The sequence below is a fragment of the Eurosta solidaginis genome, chromosome 5 (genome assembly GCF_040869045.1).
Source record: "Eurosta solidaginis isolate ZX-2024a chromosome 5, ASM4086904v1, whole genome shotgun sequence".
Lineage (NCBI taxonomy): Eukaryota > Metazoa > Arthropoda > Insecta > Diptera > Tephritidae > Eurosta > Eurosta solidaginis.
The window spans coordinates 121,781,452-121,804,480 of NC_090323.1; the positions used below are offsets into that span (position 1 = coordinate 121,781,452).

Genomic DNA, 23,029 nt, shown 5'->3' on the forward strand with positions numbered 1-23,029 from the left:
CCTGAGCATAGTTACTGTGTACAGTTTAATAAAAGACTGGCTGAAGTGAAGTCAAAAAACAAACAAACAATTTTTACAGCAAAGGCAGAGAATGGTATTTTCTATGCTAACTTTGGTGAGGTTGAGTGCGTGAATGCGGCGGTAAATGAAAACAAAAATAATAATATTGACATTTGGCACAAAAGATTTTGACATTTAAATATAAAAGATATTTGTGATTTATCGAAAGAGAACATTGTGTACGGACTGAAAGTTAATATGCCTAAAAATTTTGATTGTTCAACTTGTGCGGTATGCAAAATTATTAAAAAACCTTTTAAAAAATTGTCAAATATTTATACGAGTGATGGTGCTTGAGCTAGTGCACACAGATATTTGTGGGCCTATGAGAACGGCATCCCAAGGTGGTTCGCGGTATTTTATAACGTTCATAGACGATTACTCGAGATTCGTTGTTACGAAATTTTTACGCCAAAAATCCGATGCATTCGAGGCGTTTAAAGACTTTATGGTTGAAGCAGAGAAACAGACCGGGCGTAAATTGAAATGGTCGCGAATATGTGAATACAAAATTTGAGAATTTATTTAAGCAACACGGTATACGCCATCAAACCACGGTTAGTTATACCCCGCAGCAAAATGGGGTTGCTGAACGAGCTAATCGAACGCTCGTCGAAATGTCGCGATGTATGTTAGAGAATTCGAAACTTCCCCAAAGCCTGTGGTCAGAAGCTTTAAGTACTGCCACCTATATAAGAAATCGGTGTCCTACAAAATTAATAAAAGGTATAACGCCATACGAACGTTGGACCGGCAAAAAGCCGTCGGTATCGCATTTAAAGGTTTTTGGTTGCAAAGCTGTAGCATTGTGTAATAGGTCGAATAAGTCAAAGTTTCAACCAAAAGGTACGAAGTTGACGTTTGTTGGATATGCGGATTTGACTAAAGGTTATAGGTTGTATAATCGATCAAACCGATCAATTACGATTGCGCGCGATGTAATATTTTTTGAAAATACATTTGGATATGAAAACAATGAATTGCAAGACGCTGATCTTTATAATTTTATTGATTGTGAAGAGGGTATAAAATCTAATCAAAGTCGAATCACAAAAGAAGAAGAAAAAGCAGAACAAGAAGAAGAAAAAGAACAAGAAGAAGAAAAAGAACCAGAAGAAAAAGCAGAGCAAGGGCCACATCAAGATGAAGCTTTAGCACCTGATAAAAATGAAACTGATTCGAGCGAAAGTAGTTATGAAGAAGGTGAATACGTTGTCGTAGCGAAACGCAAACGAGGAAGGCCGAGAATAGTTAGAAGTGGTAGTGTTGGACGACCGCGAAAAAAATACGTGATGGAAGGGACTGAGAGTGTAAACTCAGTGGTTGCCAACCCAGTTTCCGTGACGAGTGCGTTAAATTCGGCAAACGGCGAGCAGTGGAAAGCAGGTATGCAGGCGGAGTATCAATCGTTGGTGAAAAATGATACGTGGGAGTTAGTAGATTACCCAAAAGGCAAAAATGTCATCGGTTCGAGGTGGGTTTTTATACTCAGTTGAGCAGAGCTCACAGAGTATATTAACTTTGATTGGATAACGGTTGGTTGTACAGGTATAAAGGAATCGAGATAGATATAGACTTCCATATATCAAAATCATCAGTATCGAAAAAAAATTCGATTGAGCCATGTCCGTCCGTCCGTCCGTCCGTCCGTCTGTCCGTTAACACGATAACTTGAGTAAATTTTGAGATATCTTGATGAAATTTGGTATGTAGGTTCCTGGGCACTCATCTCAGATCGCTATTTAAAATGAACGATATCGGACAATAACCACGCCCACTTTTTCGATATCGAAAATTTCGAAAAATCGAAAAAGTGCGATAATTTCTTACCAAATACGGATAAAGCGATGAAACTTGGTAGGTGAGTTGAACTTATGACGCAGAATAGAAAACTAGTAAAATTTTGGACAATGGGCGTGGCACCGCCCACTTTTAAAAGAAGGTAATTTAGAAGTTTTGCAAGCTGTAATTTGGCAGTCGTTGAAGATATCATGATGAAATTTGGCAGGAACGTTACACTTATTACTATATGCCTGCTTAATAAAAATTAGCAAAATCGGAGAACGACCACGCCCACTTTTAAAAAATTTTTTTTTTAATTCAAATTTTAAAAGAAAAGTTAATATCTTTACAGTATATAAGTAAATTAAGTCAACATTCAACTCCAGTAATGATATGGTGCAACAAAATACAAAAATAAAAGAAAATTTTTTAAATCGGCGTGGCTCCGCCCTTTTTCATTTAATTTGTCTAGGATACTTTTAATGCCATAAGTCGAACACAAATTTACCAATCCTTGTGAAATTTGGTAGAGGCGTAGATTCTAGGACGATAACTGTTTTCTGTGAAAAAGGGCGAAATCGGTTGAAGCCACTCCCAGTTTTTATACACAGTCGACCGTCTGTCCTTCCGCTCGGCCGTTAACACGATAACTTGAGCACAAATCCATATATCTTTACTAAACTCAGTTGACGTACTTATCTGAACTCACTTTGTATTGGTGTAAAAAATGGCCGAAATCCGACTATGACCACGCCCACTTTTTCGATATCGAAAATTACGAAAAATGAAAAAAATGCCATAATTATATACCAAATACGAAAAAAGGGATGAAACATGGTAATTGTATTGGTCTATTGACGCAAAATATAACTTTAGAAAAAAACTTGGTAAAATGGGTGTGACACCTACCATATTAAGTAGAAGAAAATGAAAAAGTTTTGCAGGGCGAAATCAAAAGCCCTTGGAATCTTGGAAGGAATACTGTTCGTGGTATTACATATATAAATAAATTAGCGGTACCCGACAGATGATGTTCTGGATCACCCTGGTCCACATTTTGGTCGATATCTCGAAAACGCCTTCACATATACAACTAAGGGCCACTCCCTTTTAAAACCCTCATTAATACCTTTAATTTGATACCCATATCGTACAAACACATTCTAGAGTAACCCCTGGTCCACCTTTATGGCGATATCTCGAAAAGGCGTCCACCTATAGAACTAAGGCGCACGCCCTTTTAAAATACTCATTAACACCTTTCATTTGATACCCATATAGTACAAACAAATTCTAGAGTCACCCCTGGTCCACGTTTATGGCGATATCTCGAAAAGGCGTACACATATAGAACTAAGGCCCACTCCTTTTTAAAATACTCATTAACACCTTTCATTTGATACCCATATCGTACAAACAAATTCTAGAGTCGCCCCTGGTCCACCTTTATGGCGATATTTCGAAAAGGCGTCCACCTTAAGAACTAAGGCCCACGCCCTTTTAAAACACTCACTAACGCCGTTCATTTGATACCCATATCGTACAAACAAATTCTAGAGTTACCCCTGGTCCACGTTTATGGCGATATCTCGAAAAGGCATCCACCTATAGAACTAAGGCGCACGCCCTTTTAAAATACTCATTAACACCTTTCATTTGATACCCACATAGTACAAACAAATTCTAGAGTCACCCCTGGTCCACGTTTATGACGATATCTCGAAAAGGCGTCCACATATAGAACTAAGGCCCACTCCTTTTTAAAATACTCATTAACACCTTTCATTTGATACCCATATCGTACAAACAAATTCTAGAGTCACCCCTGGTCCACCTTTATGGCGATATTTCGAAAAGGCGTCCACCTATAGAACTAAGGCGCACGCCCTTTTAAAATACTCATTAACACCTTTCATTTGATACCCATATCGTACAAACAAATTCTAGAGTCACCCCTGGTCCACCTTTATGGCGATATCTCGAAAAGGCGTCCACCTATAGAACTAAGGCGCACGCCCTTTTAAAATACTCATTAACACCTTTCATTTGATACCCATATAGTACAAACAAATTCTAGAGTCACCCCTGGTCCACGTTTATGGCGATATCTCGAAAAGGCGTCCACATATAGAACTAAGGCCCACTCCTTTTTAAAATACTCATTAACACCTTTCATTTGATACCCATATCGTACAAACAAATTCTAGAGTCACCCCTGGTCCACCTTTATGGCGATATTTCGAAAAGGCGTCCACCTATAGAACTAAGGCGCACGCCCTTTTAAAATACTCATTAACACCTTTCATTTGATACCCATATCGTACAAACAAATTCTAGAGTCACCCCTGGTCCACCTTTATGGCGATATCTCGAAAAGGCGTCCACCTATAGAACTAAGGCCCACGCCCTTTTAAAATACTCATTAACACCTTTCATTTGATACCCATATTATACAAACGCATTCTAGAGTCACCCCTGGTCCACTTTTATAACGATATTCCGAAAAGGCGTCCACCTATAGAACTAAGGCCCACTCCCTTTTAAAACAGTTATTAACACCTTTCGTTTGATACCGATATTGTACAAACGCATTCTAGAGTCAACCCTGGTCCACTTTTATAACGATATTCCGAAAAGGCGTCCACCTATAGAACGAAGGCCCACTCCGTTTTAAAACACTTATTAACACCTTTCGTTTGATACCCATATTGTTCAAACGCATTCTAAAGTCAACCCTGGTCCACTTTTATAACGATATTCCGAAAAGGCGTCCACCTATAGAACTAAGGCCCACTCCCTTTTAAAACACTTATTAACACCTTTCGTTTGATACCCATATTGTACAAACGCATTCTAGAGTCAACCCTGGTCCACTTTTATAACGATATTCCGAAAAGGCGTCCACCTATAGAACTAAGGCCCACTCCGTTTTAAAACACTTATTAACATCTTTCGTTTGATAACCATATTGTAAAAACGCATTCTAAAGTCACCCCTGGTCCACTTTTATAACGATATTCCGAAAAGGCGTCCACCTATAGAACTAAGGCCCACTCCCTTTCAAAATACTCATTAACACCTTTCATTTGATACCCATATAGTACAAGCAAATTCTAGAGTCACCCCTGGTCCACCTTTATAGCGATATCTCGAAAAGGCGTCCACATATAGAACTAAGGCCCACGCCCTCTTAAAATACTCATTAACACCTTTCATTTGATACTCATATCATACAAACAAATTCTAAAGTCACCCCTGATCCATCTTTATGGCGATATCTCGAAACGGCGTCCATCTATAGAACTTAGGCCCACGCCCTTTTAAAATACTCATTAATACCTTTCATTTGATACCCATATCGTACAAAATAAATTCTAGAGTCACCCCTAGTCCACCTTTATGGCGATATCTCGAAACGGCGTCCATCTATAGAACTTAGGCCCACGCCCTTTTAAAATACTCATTAATACCTTTCATTTGATACCCATATCGTACAAAATAAATTCTAGAGTCACCCCTGGTCCACCTTTATGGCGATATCTCGAAAAGGCGTCCACCTATAGAACTTAGGCCCACTCCCTTTTAAAATTATCATTAACACATTTCAGTTTTTTTTTTTTTTTTTTTTTAATGGACGTTGTGGCAGCGCGCTGCCCTCAAGTGGCCCAATGAAACCAGGCTAATCCTGTTCACGCGATCGATTTATATATATATATAATAACTTTTTTTTATTTTTTTTATTTTGCCGAGTCTGTGATGGGCAGCGGTTTGTCAAGCGTCACGATCTGAGACTGCTCAGCTACAGAAGAAATTTCATCAGTCAAGCGTAATACTTAAAGAGAACAGAAGCAAACGTATTATACATTAATTTAGAGAGGTGAGAACAATCTTTTTTATAGAAAAAAGGGAGTCCGAGCTATCAAATGTGTTTGAGTGAGAGTTATAATCTTGGCATAAACGCCGAAAAGGTTCATTTTGTTCGAAATTCGTTCTACATTGTTTCAGCAGATGAGGTTTGAAGTGTCTCGATGTCCGAGAGGGAACGCAAAAGTTCACTTCGTTCAGAAAGAATGGGCTCGAAATTGATCCATTTAAAAGTTTTGTCATAAATATTACACCAAGCATTTCCCTTCGACTAGCAAGAGTTGGAAGATCGATAAGCTTTAATCGATTAGTATAAGGTGGAAGATTAGTTAAAGAGTCCCATTGGAAATTTCTTAAGGCAAATAGTAAAAATTATTTTTGTATTGATTTGATACCCATATCGTACAAACAAATTCTAGAGTCAGGCCTGGTCCACCTTTATGACGATATCCCTAAATGGCGTCCATTTATAGAACTATGGTCCACTTCCTCTTAAAATACTCTTTAATACCTTCCATTTGATACACATGTCATACAAAATAAAATACTCATTAACACCTTTCATTTGATACCCATATCGTACAAACAAATTCTAGAGTCACGCCTGGTCCACCTTTATGGCGATATTTCGAAAAGGCGTCCACCTATAGAACTAAGGCGCACGCCCTTTTAAAATACTCATTAACACCTTTCATTTGATACCCATATCGTACGTTATGGCGATATCTCGAAAAGGCGTCCACCTATAGAACTTAGGCCCACTCCATTTTAAAATTATCATTAACACATTTCATTTGATACCCATATCGTACAAACAAATTCTAGAGTCAGGCCTGGTCCACCTTTATGGCGATATCCCTAAATGGCGTCCATCTATAGAACTATGGTCCACTTCCTCTTAAAATACTCTTTAATACCTTCCATTTTAAACACATGTCATACAAACACATTCCAGGGTTACCCTAGGTTCTTTTTACAATATGGTAATTTTCCCTTACTTTGTCTCCACAGCTCTCAACTGAGTATGTAATGTTCGGTTACACCCGAACTTAGCCTTCCTTACTTGTTTCAACAAAATTTAACCAAGACGGTACGGTTGAGAAATTTAAAGCTCGCTTAGTAGCACAAGGTTGCTCGCAGATTTATGGAGAAGATTTCAACGAAACTTACGCACCTGTCGCAAGACTATCGACAATTCGCTTGGTGCTCGCACTTTCTGTCCAATACAAGTTATTTGTAAATCACATCGATATCGTATCAGCATATCTAAATGGCGAATTAGAAGAAGTTTATATGCGACAGCCTGAAATGTTAATCGACAAATATTACCCGCATAAGGTATGCAAGTTAAAAAAATCAATTTATGGGTTAAAGCAAGCAGACCGAGATTGGAACAACAAATTAGATTTTATTTTAAATGAGTTGGGATTTCGGCGGTGCAAGTCTGACAATTGTGTGTATATCAATCGAAACGAAAACGAGTTGAATATAATTGTTATCTACGTTGACGATATAATTTTGCGTGTACATCGAAAATTGCATTGAATGAAATTATTGACAAATTGAGCGCTAAAATTGAAGTCAAAGACCGTGGACCAATTAGTTATTACCTTGGCATGCAGATCGAACGAGAAGGTGAATGCGGGGCGATCACTATTCATCAGGAAAAATATACCATTGAATTGCTGGAAAGGTGGAATATGCAAAATTGTAAAGGTGTTTCCACGCCATACGCGCAAGGTACCATGCTGGAAAAATGTGCACAAAAGGGCTGCAGTGGTTTCAACGTGAAAGAATACCAGTCACTACTAGGAGGTCTAACATATCTGGCCATCACATCCCGGCCAGATATAGCGTATGCGGTGTCCAAACTGTCACAATACCACAGTCATCCACATCAGCAGCATTTTGTCGCAGCGAAGCGAATACTACGATACCTTAAAACTAAGCCTAAGGGTATGTTGATGTATTTGCCAAATAATAAAAATTTAGTTTGCTTCACAGATTCCGACTGGGGTTCAGACCAGACTGATCGTAAGTCAATGAGCGGTTATGCGTTGTCCTTTAGTGGAGGTTTAATTGCATGGGAAGCCAAAAAACAGCATATGGTTTCTTTAAGCACGATGGAGGCGGAGTACGAAGCTATGTGCCAAGGGACGAAAGAAGTTGCATTCCATCGTAATTTATTGAAAGAATTGGGTTTTACCATGCTTATAAAAACTTCGACTACTATCAAATGTGACAACCAGGTGCACAGTTTGCGGTTCGCAATCCAACAGTACACAAGAGGAGTAAACATATAGACATACGTTTTCACTACATACGAGAAAAGTTTTATAGTGGTGACATCGATATAGAATATGTACAATCTTCAGAGAATGCAGCCGATATTTTTACCAAACCATTAGTTTCAAGTAAACGTGAAAATTGTTGCGAAATTTTAACGTTGTCTTTTAAATAAGTTTGAAAAAACATGAATTTATTATTTAATGTCTTGTTATATTGATTTTTTATAAAAAATGTAAAACGTAATGAAATTAATAATGAAAAAGAAAACTTACGTATACATATATACAAAAAATCGAAAAAAATTGCAATCGGGATGAGGCGGAGTTTGTAGGACTTACTACTATTTCTTTATTGTCACCTAACATCCCAACTGCAATAATTAACTACTCTCACTATACATACACATACGTAAATATGTATGCATATTAACATGTAATACCTTTGTGCATTCTATTTTTTAATATTGCTCTTGCTTCCATTAAATGAATTGAACTAATCGGTCGTGTTTTATTTTCGTGCGCTACTCTAATAGATGGTTTTCCGGATCAATCAGGGTAATTTCGAGACCCTTTTGGGGTCATTTCATGACTTTATCTGTATTATTTCGGGATCATTTGGGGACCCTTCCGACATTAATTCTTGATGGCTTGCCGGATCAATCAGGGTAATTTCGAGACCATTTTGGGATCATTTGGGTATCCTTCCGAGGTTATTTCTGGATCCGTCCGGGATGCCGTAGGAATCATTTCGATATTTTTTTGTTACTTTTTCGGGATAGTTTTGGGACCCTTCCGGGACTATTGCGCGGCTAATACGGGATCATTTGGGGGCCCTTTCGCCACCATTTCTGGATGGTTTTCGGGATCCGTCCGGGATCTCGTCAGGGTCATTTCGGGACTATTTGGGGATCATTTAAGAACCTTTCGGGCATCATTTCTAGATAGTCTCCGGGATCCCTTGGGGATCCCTTCAGGGTCATTTCGGGATCATTTTTGGGTACCCACCTTCATCATTTCTGGATGGTTTTCGGTATTCGTCCGGGATCCCGTCGGGGGGTCATTTCACGCCTTTTCGGGATCCGTCCGTGATCCCGACGGGGTCATTTCGGGTCTATTTCGGGATCATTTGGGGTACCTACCGGCATCATTTCTGGTTGGTTTTCGGGATCCGTCCGGGATCCCATCGGGGTCATTTCGGGACTTTTTCGGGATCATTTGGGGTCCCTTCCGGCATCATTTCTGGATAGTTTTAGCGGTCCGTCCGGATCCCGACGGGGTCATTTCGGAGCTAGGTCGGGATCATTTGGGGTACCTACCGGCATCATTTCTGGTTGGTTTTCGGGATCCGTCCGGGAGCCCGTCTGGGTCATTTCGCAACTTTTTCAGGGCTAATACGGGATCATTTTGGGACCCTTCCGGCATCACTTCTGGATGGATTTCGGGATCTGTACGGGAACCCATCAGGGTAATTTCGGGACTTTTTCGGGACTATTTCAGGATCATTTGGAGATCCTTTAGGGGTCATTTCATGACTTTTTCTGTATTATTTCGGGATCATTTGGGGACCCTTCCGGCATCAATTCTTGATGGTTTGCCGGATCAATCAGGGTAATTTCGAGACCATTTGGGGATCCTTCCGAGGTCATATCTGGATCCGTCCGGGATGCCGTAGAAGTCATTTCTATATTTTTTGTTACTTTTTCGGGATAGTTTTGGGAACCTTCCGGGACTATTTCGCGACTAATACGGGATCATTTGGGGACCCTTTCGCTATCATTTCAGGATGGTTTTCGGGATCTCGTCAGTGTCATTTCGGGACTATTTGGGGATCATTTGAGAACCTTTCGGGCATCATTTCTGGATTGTTTCCGGGATCCCCCGGGGATCCCTTCAGCGTCATTTCGGGATCATTTTTGGGTACCCACCGGCATCATTTCTGGATGGTTTTCAGTATTCCTCCGGGACCCGTCGGGGTCATTTCACGACTTTCGCGGGATCCGTCCGTGATCCCGACGGGGTCATTTCGGGACTATTTCGGGATCATTTGGGGTACCTACCGGCATCATTTCTGGTTGGTTTCCGGGATCCGTCCGGGATCCCATCGGGGTCATTTCGGGACTTTTTCGGGATAATTTGGGGTCCCTTCCGGCATCATTTCTGGATAGTTTTAGGGATCCGTCCGGGATCCCGACGGGGTCATTTCGGGGCTAGGTCGGGATCATTTGGGGTACCTACCGGCAACATTTCTGGGTGGTTTTCGGGATCCGTCCGGGATCCCGGCGTGGTCATTTCGGGACTAATTCGGGATCATTTGGGGTACCTACCGGTATCATTTCTGGTTGGTTTTCGGGATCCGTCGGGGATTCCGTCTGCGTCATGTCGGGACTATTAGGGGATTATTTGGGAACCTTTCCGGCATCAATTCTGGACAGTTTTAGGGATCCCGACGGGGTCATTTCTGGTTTAGGTGGGGATCATTTTGGGTACCTACCGGCATCATTTCTGGATAGTTTTAGGGATCCGTCCGGGATCCCGACGGGGTCATTTCGGGACTATTTCGGGATCATTTGTGGTACCTACCGGCATCATTTCTGGGTGGTTTTCTGGATTCGTACGGGATCCATCAGGGTAATTTGGGGACCCTTCCGAGGTCATTTCTGGATCCGTCCGGGATACCGCAGGAGTCATTTCGATATTTTTTGGTACTTTTTCGGGATAGTTTTGGGACCCTTCGGGGATCATTTCTGGATCCGTGCGGGATCCCATCGGGGTCATTTCCGGACTATTTCGGGATCATTTTGGACCCCTCCGGAATCATATCTGTATGGTTTTCGCGATACGTTGTGGATCCCCTCTGGGTCATTTCGTAACTTTTTCTGGACTATGTAGGGATAATTTAGGAACCCTTCTTGGATGGTTTATGAGATCCGTCCGGCAGCCCGTCGGGGTCATTTCGGAACTTTTTCGGGATCATTTTGGTACCCTTCAGGGATCATTTCTGTGTGGTTCTCTGGATAAGTCTAGAATCGTGTTATTTCGCGTTTTTTGGGTCCGGAATCGACTTTTGGAGACCCTTCGAGGGCATTTCTGGATGGTTTTAGGATTTCGTCTGCGATAGCGTCGGGGTCATTTCGTGGATTTTTATTGATAATTTCGGAATCATTTGGGGATCCCATCAGATTATCAGCTCATTTAGTTCTTTTTTACTCAATTACAAATATAAAATGCATTACACAGAAGCAAAATTTTAAACAGATAACTTGATAAGGAAGCTAACGCGAATAGCCCATATATTTCATTTTCTCCTTGCGGACGGGGCCGCGGGTAAAGGCTATATATATATTATAAATGGGAAAGTTTGGATGTTTGTCCAGACGTTTGTCTTTGTGACTCAATCACGCAAGAACGGCTGGACCGATTTGGATGAAATTTGGCACGCATATAGACAATAGTCTAGAAGGATCTACTAGCTATATTTTTTCCCCCCTAGGGACAGTTATAATTTAATTATTGGATTTTTTCGTCTTTGTGACTGAATCACGCCAGAACGGCTACACGGATTTTGATGATTTTCGGGACACAGACAGTAGTCTACTAGCGAAATTTTTGTCGAACATGGAAAGGGGAGTGGGGGTCCCACGACCCCTTCGAACAATTACTTTTTAATAATTTTTACACATTATAACTTTACGTATACGGACCTTCACCAATATTATAGACTCAATGGGTCAAATAAGTCGATGGCTTACAAAGTGAGCAGTGACACCCGCCGCCCCCTCTTCCCCTTCTCCAACCCTCTGGTGTAAAATCTATAAATTGTTATAACTCAATATACATTTTCTCCTAAATCAATAGTTTTTTGTATCTGGCACATACAGATCGAGATCTAAACAATTTGGGAAAAACGATCAGTGGTCCTCTCCTTCTCCTCCCGCCATCCGCCCTCCTTCAATTGTTTCTATTAGCATGCTTTTTTAGCTTTACCTGTATGTTTCTATGTAACTCTTCATTCGCTCCAACGCGCCTTCTGCCTTATTAACATGGTTTTATAATTAGCTTCACCTTATTTGTAATCCCGTTAGGGTAATATCGAAACCCTTCCGGGATCATTTCTGCATAGTTTTCTGGATCCGTCCGAGATCCCGCCGGAGTCATTTCGCGACTTTTTCGGCACTATTTCGGGATCATTTTCGGACCCTTCCGGGATCATTGCTGTATAGTTTTCGGGATCCGTCCGGGATCCCGTCGGGGTGATTTTGGGACATTTTTGGAACTATTCCGGGATCATTTCGGGACTATTTCGCGATCATTTGGGGACCCTTCCGGCATCATTTCTTGATGGGTTTCGGGATCCGTCCGGAATCCCGTCGGGGTAATTTTGGGACTTTTTCTAAATAAATACGGGATCATTTGGGGACGCTTTCGGCATCATATCTGGATGTTTTTCGGAATCCGTCCGCGATCCCGTCAGGGTCATTTCAGGACTATTTCGGGATAATTTGGGGTACCTACCGGCTGGATGGTTTCGGTTCTACGTCCGGGATCCCGTCGTGGTCATTTCAGGACAATTTGGGGTCCCTTCCGGCATCATTACTGGATGGTTTTCGGGATCCGTCCGGGATCCTGTCGGGGTAATTTCGGGACTTTTGCGGGATGGTTTGGGGTCTCTTCCGGCAACATTTCTGGATGGTTTTCGGGATCCCGTCGATGTCATTTCGGGAATATTTCGGCATCGGTACCTTCCGGCATAATTTCTAGATGGTTTTCGGGATCTGTCCGGGATCCTGTCGGGGTCATTTCGGAACTTTTTCTCGACTAATACAGAATCATTTGGGGTCCCTTTCGGCACCATTTCTTGATGGTTTACGGGATCCGTTCGATTAGGGGATCATTTGAGGACCTTTCCGGCATCGTATCTGGATAGTTTTCAGGATCCGTCCGGGATCCCGACGGGTCATGTCGGGATCATTTGGCGTATTTTCCGGCAACATTTCTAGATGGTTTTCGGGATCCGTCTGGGATCCCGTCGGGGTTATTTCGGGACTTTTTCTCGACTAATACGGGATTATTGGGTAACCTTTCGGGACCTGTTTTTGATAGTTTTCGGGATCCGTCCGGGATCCCATCAAGGTCATTCCGGGACTATTAAGCGATCATTTGGGGACCCATTCGGCATAATTTCTGGATAGTTTTCGGGATCTGTTCAGGAACCCATCGGGGTAATTTCGGAACTTTTTCGGGACTATTTCGGGATCATTTGGGAACCCTTTAGGGGTCATTTCATGACTTTTTCTGCATTATTTCGGGATCATTTTGGGATCCTTCCGGCATTATTTCTTGATGGTTTGCCGGGTCCATCAGGGTCATTTCGGGACCATTTTGGGATCATTTGGGGACCCTTCCGAGGTCATTTCTGGATTCGTCTGTGATGCCGTAGGAGTCATTTCGAGATATTTTTGTTACTTTTTCGGAATAGTTTTGGGACCCTTACGGGATCATTTCTGTATGGTTTTCCCGAGCCGTCGTGGATCCCCTCGGGGTCATTTCGGAACTTTTTCTGGACTATGTCGGGATAATTTAGGAACCCTTCCTGGATATTTTCTGGATGGTTTTTGAGATCCGTCCGGGAGCCCGTCAGGGTCATTTCGGTACTTTTTCGGGATTATTTCGGGATCATTTTAGTAACCTTCAAGGATCATTTTTTTCTGGTTCTCTGGATAAGTCTAGAATCGTGTCGTTGTCATTTCGGGTTTTTTTGGACTATTCCGGAAACTTTTGGAGACCCTTCCGGGGTATTTCTGGATGGTTTTCGGAATCCGTCCGTGATATCGTCGGGGTCATTTCGTGGCTTTTTCTGGATAGTTTCGGGATCATTTGGGGATCCTATCAGGTTATAAGCTCATTTAGATCTTTTTTTACCCAATTACAAAAATAAAATGCATTAGACAGAAAAAAATGTTTAAACAGATAACTTGATAAGCAGGCTAACGTGAATAGCCCATATATTTAATTGTCTCCTTGCTGACGGGGCCGCGGGTAAAGGCTAGTTGTACAAAAATGAAAAAAGAACAAATAAATTCAAATTCGACATTTTCGTGGCCATATACATATGTATGTAATACTCCTATATTGCTAATAGAAAATGCTCGCAATGTGTTTTGAATTCGAAATCAAAATAAGACAGCCTGTAACATGTTTGTGATTGTAGTAGCATGAGTATAACAAGAAAAAATTTAAATTGAGGTACATTCGATTATTGAATACAAAAACAAAAACTTTTAAACAGCAATATATGGGCACTCTGATGTTTGTTTTTATTTTAACCATCGTATTTCATTAATTAATTAATTCTCTTTCCATAAATCACAAAAAAACACCTCATACTCGTAGATAACACAAATTTTTTGTTTCTCAGCGAGTTATTCGCATCAAACTGGTCGCTCTTATTTTAATCAATCCTCTTTGGCAATGCGGCAGTCTTTAGCGTATCAGGGGGTTTATTCTGTAAGTCGATTCGAAAGCTGCCAAATTATTTGCATTTTTTTTAAACCCGATAGAAATTTATTTCCAATAGAGTTATAAAACAAGGCCTCTGACTGACTGATATTTTGAGCGCATTGTTTGAATCGTCACGACGAGGCGATTCAACTACGGGATGTCTTAAATAAACGTGCGCAACATAAGTGTTATGCTACATATTTTTTTACGAGTACGATGATCTCACGCATCGTCTGCAGAGAAAAGAGCTATTAATCGAGCCTTTACTTTTAAAAATATTTAAGCAGCAAAAATAAATGTTTACAGTCGGCAAACTTTTTTCGCAACAAGTATAAAACCTATGCGAGTTTTCTTCTCGGTTAAATATTTTTGGATATAATTTCCCACCGGCTTATTATAGAGCAAAGTGGAAAATCGAAAAATGTGTCATTTAAGTTCTTTTGCCGGTTATGACTCCACTCAGCAATCATTCGGAGTCAAAAAAGAGTTATAAAAGACATGTTAATCGGAGCATTTACACTTATTATGAGCTCGTATAAGAGCCCAAAATGAGTGTATTTACCTTCTTGCAATGGTCGTCCAATATGAGCCTTAATAAGAGTCAGATCAGGGTCCTGAATAGGAGTCCGATAAGATCCCTAAATAGGAGTCCAACTTCTATTACTCTCATAAATTGCTTATAACTTACTTATGATAGCATCCTTCCACTGGATCTAGCTGGTCATCGAGCAGCGGCAACGTCAGTCCTGCGTCTAAGGGAGTTGTCGTGTTGGAACAACAAGTCCACAGGACACTCAAGTATACTAAACAAATACAGTTTTCTTCCTCCTAGCACGGATCGCTGTGCGACCACAACAGTTGCGGAAACCAACTTTAAGATAAACATACCCAGCAGGCATGCCTGGACGGAGTCGGGTAAGTGCCTTGCTATGAGCAACAGCATTTCCATATACACGGACGCCTCCAAGCTAAACGGTAGAGTTGGAGGTGGAGTATACTCAAGGGACCTTGACCTCCAGCTCTCATTCAGACTACCCGACCACTGCAGTGTATTCCAGGCAGAAGTTGCAGCCATAATGGAAGCCGCAGCTAGGATAGGGACAAACAATATCGGCAAAGACATTTTTGTCTTCAGCGATCGCCAAGCTGCCATAAAATCTCTTGGCTCCCACTCGTTCAATTCTGAACTAGCACTAAACTGTCGCCGATCTCTCAAGAGATGGCTCAACAGAACCGTGTACACTTCACATGGGTCCCTGGACATAGGGATATCGATGGAAACTGCATTGCAGATGAACTCGCTAGGCAGGGTACAACCATGCAGGTTCTTCCTGGACAAGAACGCTTATGTATGCCCCTGTCCACATGCAAGCTAATGCTAAAAGAGCACATCTACCGTCAAGCCGACGAAAGATGGCTACAAACACCGGGGTGTCGAACATCGAAATAAACCTGGCCTAAATGGGATCCTAAAAGATCCCGTCACGTGTACAACCTAAGAAGGAATACAATTTCCACACTTGTGGGGCACTAACGGGTCATAGGTAGGCATGCAGAAAGGTTAGGAGCGCCTTATCGTCGTTGCTGTAGGAGTTGTAAAGAGGATGAAGAGGAGGAAACGGTGGTTCACCTCATTTGCAACTACCCAACACTAAGCGGAGCACGGCAGCGCTTTCTGGGAGCTCCATTTCTTGATAATCTGAGCCAGGTTGTGGAGCATGACGTCAAGGACCTGGTAGCTTTCATCAGGTTCTCAAAATGGTTCGAAGAAGAAAGGTAACGGTGTTTTTCATGGTATCACAACGGGCCTAATACTACTGGCCTAAGTGTGCCCTCGGGCAGCCACCATAACCTAACCTAACCTACTAATGATATGAACCCTTTCAGATCATTTGTATGCCCCATTCAGGGCGAATATTTGACACTAAGCATTAAAGATAGGGTGGAATATTTGGAATCTTGTTGAAAAGCATGATATTTGAAATGGAACCCCTTCAAGGTGGGGCATACCGACGTCAGCGCTAATCGTAGGCATACGAAGGCTCGACACTCCAACCGGGGTATACCGCGGAGGCAATATATTGGTAATATGCGGATAATTAACAAATGTTGTTGTTGTTGTTGTTGTTGTTGTAGTTGTTGTATTAACGATAAAGACATTCCCCGAAGGTTTTGGGGAGTGTTATCGATGTTAATGATTCTTTGCTGGATAAAGATCCGTTGCGTTCCGGTAACAACCAGCATTAAGGCCCACCATCTCGGGAACGATTAGTATGATGACATTAAACCAATTAGGTCATCCCGCCTCCACCCCCTAGTTCCAAGGAAATTGGGGTCGCCAGAGCCTCGCCTGATACGTGCATATTTGTAACAAGATTCCCCTCTCGCAGCTGAGTATCTAAGCTTTGGTGATTAGAATGGCGAACAGTTTTTTTTTTATAATTATAGCATTTGTTATTTTAGTGGACTGTATGTTATTTTATATGTCTACTAGCAGACCCGGCAGACGTTGTTCCGCCCTAAATTTGGCCTATCTGCATACATTTTAATAAGCTTTTTCCGTCTAACTCTGCCCTCCCCCAGCCCTCTTCACTTTTTCGTGATCCTTTTATTCACTCCCCCCTCCGTATTTTTCACTTCATCTATCTTTTGCTATGAAAACCCCCTATTTTGGGATAAAAATTTTAAACTACGTCTTTAGAATCTTTCACTGACCAGTTGAGAATTATAAGTGCGCTCAATGGTTAATGAAACAAAGGAAAGAAAAATGTTCGTAGGTTAAGTCACTTAAACAGAGAGGTTGACAATTGGGTTGCGGAAGCGCTGAAGCTATAAGAAAAAGCGTCCATTTCAATTTACAAAGGGAATAGCAAGGAACGTTATGGTTATATTCAAATATCTCTTCTCAAGCTCCTTTGTTTGCTGAACACTATTATTATGAGGCTCAAATTTTTCATCATATCGAAGCCATAAAAGATTCCTATAGGATCTTATTTCTGAGGCTCATTTTTTTTTACTTATTTTAGACTCATATCGGATTCTTACATTGTGAGCGTTCCGAGAATGCTTGAGGAGTATATATTTCACAAATATTATTATTGTTATTTTTCATATGCTTACTACTTAATTTGCAAGAAAAAAATTATCCAAATCTTCTATATATTCACTTACGCTTTAATTAACTTCATTGCAGACACTTCGACCATTAGTGCCGTTACATATTGCTTGGTATAATCTCGTGTCCTCTAATACTATTTTGCATGAACAGATCTTGACGTTTGAACCCATAGATTTGCACGAAATTTCTGTTTTCTTCAAGAATATCGGCTATCGTTTTGAAGCGAAGGTATTTTTATGAGACAATATTTAAAAATAAATTAACTAATAAGCATTATTGTATATATTTTACAGGATATGAAGGTTTTCCTCGATAACCACTCTATAATTTTTCGCTACGATATGACTCACCTAGGCCGACAAAGCGAACGCCACATTCGAAAAAAACAAAAAAAAAAGTCTAAGATATTATGAGTTCAAAAAAAAAAAAAAATCATCTGCTTAATGGTCTATTTTTTGTATGTACTTATTCTATTTTGTGTATGTACTTATTCAAGCTATTTTTCACAACCTGTTGTAAGTGCGCACTTATGCTTGTTTTTTCCTATTGGGGGAATTGCTTGTAAACAATTATAAAGCTTTTGTGGGCTGTGATGAATTCCAACAAAGCTGTACAAAGAATGAACCAATTGAGTGTGATTTTCTATTAAAAATTGTGATTTTTTAGTTGCATATTGTGACGAATATTATGCTAAGCAGTGACTTGTATGCACATCATTAAATCAATCATTATATCTACCCATATGTCCATACGAGCAGCGGAGAAGAGACGCACAAACACATGCATATATCTTATCTGAGATGCTCACAAAAGAAGGCAATAATTTGTGCAAGTATCACTCACATATACACGCACATATGAGAAGCTATAAACGTGGTTATAGCTGGTAATTTTATAGCTGATAACTAACTAGTAAATTCTAGAATAGAAAAGCCTAGAAATATGCAACGAGGAAACCAGACAGTATAAAAGGCAGCAACAGTAGGGGCTCGACAATCAGTTTGCTTAAGCACGCTATCTGTCCAGCAATAGAAGTGTTATTTTGAAAGTACTTGAATAAAGGCCATTTTGCATTATTGAATAGCGGAGTTATTTATTCAACAGTTTAGTGATTCGAACGTTAGTAGAAGGTTGCAATAAGCGGAAGTGAACTAAATTCGTTACAATTGGTGTTAGAAGAGGAATTGTTGAATAAATTCCGAAGATATTGAATACAACCTGGACATGGCAAAGTTGAGTTAATTAAAGATCCAGCAACTGAAAAAAGAGTTGGAGAACCGTGGATTGCATACAACCGGCAATAAGATCGAACTTCAAGCACGGCTACGAGAGGTAATGGAGTAGCAAGGAATTGATGTGGACGAGTATGTCTTTTATCCTGATGTGGAAGAGGCAGCGACTAAAATGGAGGAGAAGATAGAGACTCCGAATCCGTTAGCAAGTGTTGACACTAACGCGATGCTAGCAGTGTTGAAGCAAATTTCGTCACAAATATCCACCGAAATGACATCTCAACTGGCCGAACAGGAGACACGTATAACATCCAAGATGAAAGAACAGAAGACACGTATTGCAGAAATGTCGTCAGAAATAACATCGAAGATTGAAGCACAATTGAAACGCGTATTTCCGAAATGTCGCAAATATCATCTCAGCTGGAATCGCAGGAGAACCGTATAACTACGAAGGTTGCAGCACAAGAGGCACGAATATCCGAAATGTCGGCTCAAATTTCAGCACAGATATTGTTACGCAACTGCCTGGTGCGGGAGAGGAGGAGTGGCGGAGTGGCATGGTAGTAGCCCGGCTGAGGCTCGTCGGCTTTGAGGCGCGGCTCTTGCCACTTCCCCTTTCCCAACAGTTGCATAGAAAAATTGAGTTCATGCCTGGGGGAAAGTGTCTAAACAAACTAAAGAAAAAGAAATATAGGAAAGCGTGAGAACACCTGTCCGAGTCAGGCGGAGCCTTCCCGCCCCTCCTGTTCACGAAATGTGAACAGCCTTTGGACTCCACTATGGCTCCGCTTCCCGAGTAGAGTCCCTTTTATCCAGTCTAATGTTCGTCTCTGAGTCTTTACGTCCCTTCCATTACTTACTCAAATACCCCAACTTACCATCAGTTACCACAAGGGCACCTGCACTCACAACTTGCAGCTTTCAGCCAGACATGGTTTACTTATGTCTTGCCTAAAAAATTAAATTTCAGCCCATGCATGCGGACAAAAAAATAATTATGCAAAACTTTCGTTTCCAAGTGAAATTTATTGATATCAACTATGTATTTCTAAGAAAATAGATATTGAAAACCAAAATACCTATCTCGAAAACGTATTCTTTCTATGCGCTTACTATGAGTATGAATTAAATTAAATTATTATTTCTACCTATTAATACTTAATCCAATTCCATACAATTCCTTAATTTTTAATTCCTTAACTTTTTTTAATTTACAATTCCTTAACTTTTCCTTTCTTTCACGTACTTTATATTCTAATTCTTAGACACGGCCTAATACCTATCTAACCATTTGCGTACAAGCATACGTATAAACAGGTGTATATCTGTACGCTTGTGTGTGCGCTCACTCCCAAAAAAATGTTGAACTAACTATATGTGTGGGTGTGTGCTACATTACTCTGAGATGGTAAGTTACAAATGTACGAATTATTTTTTTTCTTTTATGAAAAACTCACCTCGCTCAGAACTCCGAGTTGGTACCAAATCTTTATGCGAAGCTGAAAAAAAGGAAAGGGAAAAAACAGACAAAATATGCAGAACAATGGAATTTTTGTTCTATTACAGGTCTTTGGCCGATTGACCGTGGTCACGGCTAATCTTACCCACAAATGTTTTTAGCTATTAGTTTCGCGTATCGGTTCAAAGCATGTGCATACTTTTATACACCTGCTATAAAAACTCCAAATAAAAAAATAGGGAAAAACAAAATTACGTGAAATTAGAATTACTTTTTCTACGTAAAAAAAGTGAGAAAAATAAAAAAAAAATATTTATAAAAAACCGCGGAAACAAGACAGTAGGAGTACCGACTGGATATTAATAGAAACTAGTATCGCCAGTGGTCGAGATTCGACCAAATTGTATTTTTTCAACTCAGTCTATGCATCCAGTGTTGGGGGTAGTGCAATAATGCGTTAATAGTTAAGCAGTGAGTAGAAATATAGCAAACTGGGCTCGTATTACGTGTTACGATCAGTGACTGATACCCATTTTCACTCAAGCGATAACTATGCAACTGTCAAACAATTTCTAAAAATTATAATACGTTATGGATCTAATGAATAATATTTGTCGCCATTAATCCAATCCACCATTTCAGAGCTATTGTTAATTAAAAAACAAGTAAGGACGGGACTGTCTTCGGCTGTGCCGAAGACTTCATACCTTTCATGAATGGGGCTGAACAATAATTTTATCCCATTCGTAATCTCCGAATAATCGGATTTATAAGATAAGAAATATATAGTGAACAAATCTACATACCTAAACGATTTTTAAGATAAATATAAAATAAAAAATAGGTAGGTACTTTGTGTGAGGGTGCAAAGTTTCAGGTTTTTTGTGGTCTGCGTGTAAAAACTATGACTACGAATCACGTATTTCAACAATATATGACGTAAACGTAACTATTTGATGAAATTTTATGAACTCTGAAGCTTCAAGCCGTAAAAAAGGGGCAAAAAAATACAGTTTATATGGGGTATATAATATATGTACCACCGATCTCTATGATTTTTTCAGACAACAATATATGCTATATACGTAAGCATTTGGTGAAATTTGAAGCTTCTAGCTGTTAAAATGGGGCAGAAATTTCGCAAAGTTTCTTATCTGAACAATCGGTTGTATCAGATATATACTATATATACCACCGATCTCAATGATTTTTTCAGACAACAATATATACTATACACGTAAGCATTTGGTGAAATTTGAAGCTTCTAGCTGTTAAAATGGGGAAGAAATTGCGCAAAGTTTCTTATCTGAACAATCGGTTGTATGAGATTATATATACCACCGGTCTCTATGATTTTTTCAGAAAACAATATATGCTATACACGTAAACATTTGGTGAAATTTGAACATATCTAAACGATTTTTAAGATAAATATAAAATAAACAAGTAAGGACGGGACTGTCTTCGGCTGTGCTGAAGACTTCATACCTTTCATGAATGGGGCTGAACAATAATCTTATCCCATTCGTAATCTCCGAATAATCGGATGTATAAGATAAGAAATATATAGCGAACAAATCTACATAGCTAAACGATTTTTAAGATAAATATAAAATAAACAAGTAAGGAAGGTTAAGTTCGGGTGTAACCGAACATTACATACTTAGTTGAGAGCTATGGTGACAACATAAGGGAAAATAACCATGTAGGAAAATGAACCGAGGAAAACCTTGGAATGTGTTTGTATGACATGCGTATCAAATGAAAGGCATTAAAGGTATTTTATGAGGGAGTGGGCCATAGTTCTACAGCTGGACGCCATTTAGGGATATAGCCATAAAGGTGGATCAGGGTTGACTCTAGAATGCGTTTGTACGATATGGGTATCAAATGAAAGATGTTAATGAGTATTTTAAAAGGGAGTAATCCTTAGTTCCATAGGTGGACGCCGTTTCGAGATATCGCCATAAAGGTGGGCCAGGGGTGACCCTAGAATTTGTTTGTACAATATGGGCATCAAACGAATTATGTTAATGAGTATCTTAAAAGGGAGTGGGCCTTAGTTCTATAGGTGGAAGCCGTTTCGAAATATCGCCATAAAAGTGGACCAGGGGTGACTCTAGAATGTGTTTGTACGATATGGGTATCAAATTAAGGGTATTAATGAGGGTTTTAAAAGGGAGCGGTGGTTGTTGTATAGGTGGTCGCCTTTTCGAAATATCGCCATAAAGGTTGACCAGGGGTGACTCTAGAATGCATTTGTACGATATGGGTATCAAATGAAAGGTGTTAATGAGTATTTTAAAAGGGAGTAATCCTTAGTTCCATAGGTGGACGCCGTTTCGAGATATCGCCATAAAGGTGGACCAGGGGTGACTCTAGAATGTGTTTGTACGATATGGGTATCAAATTAAAGGTATTAATAAGGGTTTTAAAAGGGAGCGGTGGTTGTTGTATAGGTGGTCGCCTTTTCGAAATATCGCCATAAAGGTGGACCAGGGGTGACTCTAGAATGCATTTGTACGATATGGGTATCAAATGAAAGGTGTTAATGAGTATTTTAAAAGGGAGTAATCCTTAGTTCCATAGGTGGACGCCGTTTCGAGATATCGCCATAAAGGTGGCCAGGGGTGACCCTAGAATTTGTTTGTACAATGTGGGCATCAAACGAAAGGTGTTAATGAGTATTTTAAAAGGGAGTGGGCCTTAGTTCTAGAGGTGGACG

The 23,029-nt window shown here is 40.3% G+C and overlaps 1 protein-coding gene and 1 long non-coding RNA gene across 2 annotated transcripts in view; both read left to right on the forward strand.

The window, feature by feature from the left end:
- mus312 (mutagen-sensitive 312) overlaps window positions 1-23,029 on the forward strand; it is a 554,297-nt gene that overhangs the window by 417,426 nt on the left and 113,842 nt on the right. The window lies entirely within an intron of this gene.
- On the forward strand, window positions 17,690-18,691 carry LOC137252324 (uncharacterized). Its single transcript, XR_010953516.1, has 2 exons — window positions 17,690-17,838; window positions 17,904-18,691. It is a non-coding gene; the product is annotated as an uncharacterized lncRNA (long non-coding RNA).